The following is a 5,106-nucleotide window of genomic DNA, read 5'->3' on the forward strand; positions in this document are numbered from 1 at the left end:
AAATATACTACCTTATGGGCAGGCAGGTGCATATTAAGAATAGTGATAAACTAGATTTTGGGAGGATAGTTGGTTAGTGGACATCCCCCTGAGCATAGATGTCCCGGGTTTATATGAGATATATGAAAAAAGGAATTATGCTTTTGAAAATTCAAAAAAGGGATGACAACTTGTTTTCAGGAGATGGTTGCAAGATGAGAATTCAGAGAGATGGAATGCTATATGTAATAAGCTAAAAACTTCAATCTTGATCATGGTATTCCTGATAAGATAAGTTGAAAATGAGGGATTCATAAGCAGTTATATGTTAAATCAATGTATGCGCACATTGAACCTTATAACTATGGTCCATATATGAAAGTATGAAACATATATGGAAAGGAAAAATTCCATTGAAAATTAAGATTTTCATGTTGTCCTTAGAGAAACAGAACTATGTTAACCAAGGAAAAAATGGTTATAAAGAGCTAGGTGGGTGAGTCTAGATGATGCTTCTTAATTAGACTGAATTAGTCGACCATCTCTTTTTAAGTGTTCTACTAACAAAGTCATATGAGGCTTGGTAGCTAAATGCATCAATACTATGGTCATTCCTGGTGATATCGGTCAAAGCTAGATTTGGCTCAAGAAGCTTATGCTTGAAATGGATAATATTCATCTTATAGGTGTCTCAGCTACCTGCTTGGCTACTTAGAAAGCTAGAAACACAATTATGGTTTAAGAATCTTCTGATAAAATCTCCAAATGAAGTCATATGTCAAGTGTGTGCGCTCATGATTCATTGGGTAGGTTTAAGCAAAAAGGACCTTCAGGACTTGCTGCAAGAAAGCGCTAAGCTGCTGTTGAGAGATGTGAGTGCTAAACTAGAGAACATGGTTGATGAACAAGAGGAAGATAATGATGAGGAATTGGGAAGAAACCAGGGTGGTCGTCAGTGAAGCCTGTTTTCGAGTGGTTGCACTCATAATTGTGTGTGCTTCTCTTTCATGCGACTTAGATGGTTTCTGTGTGGCTAGGGTGGCATTGATGTTTGTTTGAAAGTTATGAAACTCTGTGATGGGTAACACTGCTTCCTGCAATCTGTGTGTCAGGGTACTGAATTAGGCATGTGTGCCTATCTGGAAAACTGTTGTCAGTCCAGTAGGCTCTTGTCATCCTCCCCCCTCGTGCTTGCGTTGAGTTTTGCTCATCACCATTGGTTTTCTTTGCTTTTCTGTAATTTTGTTATGCTACTCTAGTCTTTGTTGTATTTCAATTATGAAAATAATAGAAATGGGAAACCCCCTTATAAAAAATGGAATACAAGTGACTACTGCACGTTTGATTTGTAGAGGCAACTGTGATGAGTGGTTGGTCTAGTCATGAGTCACATCTTCTATTTCATCTTTAGAAATTAGTGATTTATATAGATGGTTGCACAACCGTCTTTAGAAACTGGATTTGTAGATGTGGCTAGGGACCAACGACTGCCTCTACAAATATATTTGTAGCATCGAATGAGATCAATATCCGCCTCTACAAATCCATTTTCATCTAAAGTGGGTGGGATCAACAGCCATCTGTATGAATCTTCTTATAATTATATTTTTAGAGGCGAGCTATATTTATAATTATATTTTCATTCCACATATTATCTACTCCTCTCCTTTCTTTACTATTAATCTTCTTATGATGCATTGGTATACCAAGATATCTAAAATGATATGAACCAAGACCACAGCCAAAAGGATGAGAGTATTGTTCTTGAAAATCCCTTGCTTGTCCTTAACAAAAGATCTCACTCTTATGGAAATTAATTTTGAGCCCCAATAGATGTTCAAAAGCACATGATAATAGCCTCATATTCTTTGCAATTCTTTGCTTGATCATCTGAATATTGTAATAAAGAAAGTCCATAATCCACTAAGTGTGGTACCATCCCACAAATTGATCATCCTCTTTTGTTTGAGCAATTAAAATTGTTAGCATATCAACAACTAGGTTGACAATATTGGGGGAAAGTGGGTCACCTTGTCTAAGTCATTTTTTCATATGAAAATAATCTCCCACAACATCATTTAAATTGACATCAACACAACCCTTTATGAAAAATTATTTAATGCAAGCACATCACATCTAGGATAATCCTTTCATTCGCACAGATTGTTACAAAAAGGACCATTGCATCTTGTCATATGCCTTCTCTACCTCAAGTTTGAAAATAACACCATTCAAACTTTTCCATTGCGATTCTTGTATGGTATCATGAAGTATTACCACTCTCTCCATAATATTTCTACCTAACATGAAAGTTGTTTGTGACAGAGTTATAATACTATCATCCACCAAAATTAACCTATTGCAGGCTACCTTCGTGGATATTTTATGAAGGTACATTGAGTAGGCAAATAGAATGATATTGCTTTATATTTTGAGCCTCCTTTTGTTTTGGTGAAAGGGTTACTATACCAAAGTTTAAATTAAAAAGGTGCAATGTTGTTTGGACACGAAAGGGGCAATGTGTTCTTATGGAACTCTTCAAATAATTGTATAAGGTCCTCCTATCACTAAAAAAGCCTGATAAAATTGAGTTATAAATCCATTAAGACTTGGTGCTTTATTGCGTGTTCCAGAGCTGAAATAGGCTTCTTTCACTTCTTTTTCATTGAATGGTTTTATAAGCCTTTTAATATCTACATTATTCATTTGAGATATATCCTCATTTTTTTATTTGACCATAGATATGGGTGACAATTTTGGTTGCCAAACAATACTTCACAATAAATGAGTGATGTGAGACTAGAGTGCCTTGTCCCTACTCCCTACAAAGGTTGGATACCCATCTACCAATTGATTTTTACAATGTCTTCCATTGGTAACCAAATGAAAACATTACCCTCTAAAGATAAGTTTCTTTGGATCTTGGATATCATCTAATTTTATCTTCCCTAATGAAATGCATTAAAATTTTAATATAACACCCAAGTTGTCAATTTATTTTCATGTAACTAGTTGAACATTTTTACCACCCAAAGATATTAGATCAAACATCCATTTTGAAACTAGTAAGTTACAATATTTTACCTGTAACTAATCAAAATATCATCCAAAATGTGTTAAATTCTATTTGGGACATTCACTACCGGAATCGCAGGCTTTGCCGAGTGTTGTATTCTTTGTCGAGTGCCTTTTGTCGGGCACTCAGCAAAGAAGGCTTTGTCGAGTGCTGCACTCGGTAAAGTTAGGCTCTCGGCAAAGAGCTCTTTACCGAGTGCTGAACACTCGGCACAGGACGGCACTCGGCAAAGACAACTTTGCCGAGGGTCAAACTCTCGGCAAAGGGGGCTCTCGGCAAACGGCCGTCAGCGGCCGTCAGTCTTTGCTGAGAGCCAACGGCTGGCACTCAGCAAAGAGGTTCTTTGCCGAGTGCCACATAATAGGCACTCGGCACAAAAAGCTTTACCGAGTGTCATCTATAGACACTCGGCAAAGTATATTTTTATTTTTTTATTTTGTCTCCCAAAATTTTTGTGGTATGTTCCTACACTATGTAGACCTACATGTTTCATTTGTGGACAATTTTAACAGAGTTTTCAATCGTTAGTAGATTTAGTTCGTTTATTTAAATTTCTTCGGAAAATTTAGATTTGAACTGCAGGTCACTCGAAACTTGGAAAACCGTGCATGCAAAAATGATATTCATGTTACTTAGCATAAGTTACGACCGATTCCAGGAGCGGACCGGAAACTTCGAGCAACATGCTCACTAAACATGGCCATGAACTTGCCATCCACATGTTTAAAAATTGTATAAAACACAAACAAAGTCAGAAAATCCTGAAACTTGTCCACGTGTCATGATATCATATGTACAGGCTGCGATAAAATTTTAGAATGTTTAGAGAAAGTTGTGGGACACTATGTGTACAAACCTAAGAGATCCACATTGAAACTCTATGATTTTATGTGTAGTTCTCTTAGGTTTCTACACATTGTGTCGCACAACTTTCTCCAAACATTCTAAAATTTTTATCACAGCCTGTACATAAGATATCATGACACGTGGACAAGTTTCATGATTTTCTAACTTTGTTTGTGTTTTATACAATTTTTAAACATGTGGATGGCAAGTTCACGGCCATGTTTAGTGAGCATGTTGCTCGACGTTTCCGGTACGCTCCTGGAGTCGGTCGTAACTTATGGTAAGTAACATGAATATCATTTTTGCATGCACGGTTTTCCAAGTTTCGAGTGACCTACAGTTCAAATCTGAATTTTCCGAATAAATTCAAATAAAAGAACTAAATCTACTAGATATTGCAAACACAGTTATAATTGTCCCCAAATGGTACATGTAGGTCTACATAGTGTAGGAACAAACCACAAAAAGTTTGGTGGCCAAAACCAAAAAAAATACAAATGTACTTTGCGGAGTGTCAGATGGTGACACTCGGCAAAGTATGCTTTGCCGAGTGTCGCCCAGGTTGGCACTCGGCAAAGAAATGTAAAGTGTACTTTGCCGAGTGTCACCTGTCCGACACTCGGCAATGGAGTCTTTGCCGAGTGTCGCCGATCTGACACTCGGCAAAGCTTATTTAAAAAATAAAAAAAATCTTTGCCGAGTGCCAGATCGCGGGCACTCGACAAAGAAGTAAAATATACTTCGCGACCGTGTTCTTCTTCTTTCTCTCCTCTCACTCTCTCTGTTTAACCGTTGTTGGCCGCCGCCGCCTAAATCGTCGCCGCGCCGCCGCGCCCTGCGCCTCCGCTGCCCCGCCGCGCCCTGCGCCGCCGCCGCCGTGCCAGCTCGCCCGCGCCCGCCCGCGCAAGCCGAGGCAGCCCGGGGCCGCCGCGCGCCGCCGGCTTGCCGTGCCATCGCGAGCGCCGCTCGCCGCGCCGCCCCACCGCCGTCTCCCCCGCCCATCACCGTCGTAAGGTTTATTAAATTATATATGTATTAATTTTTATATTAATGTATTTATGTTTTATAGATTAATGTATTGATGTTTTATATATTATGTATTTCATAAACACATGTTTATATTAATGTGTTATATTATGTATTTCATAAACACATGTTTATATTATGTTTTATCCTATCCACCACGCCGTCACCGACCCTCACAC

The sequence above is a fragment of the Zea mays genome, chromosome 6, assembly GCF_902167145.1.
Source record: "Zea mays cultivar B73 chromosome 6, Zm-B73-REFERENCE-NAM-5.0, whole genome shotgun sequence".
Taxonomy (NCBI): Eukaryota; Viridiplantae; Streptophyta; class Magnoliopsida; order Poales; family Poaceae; genus Zea; species Zea mays.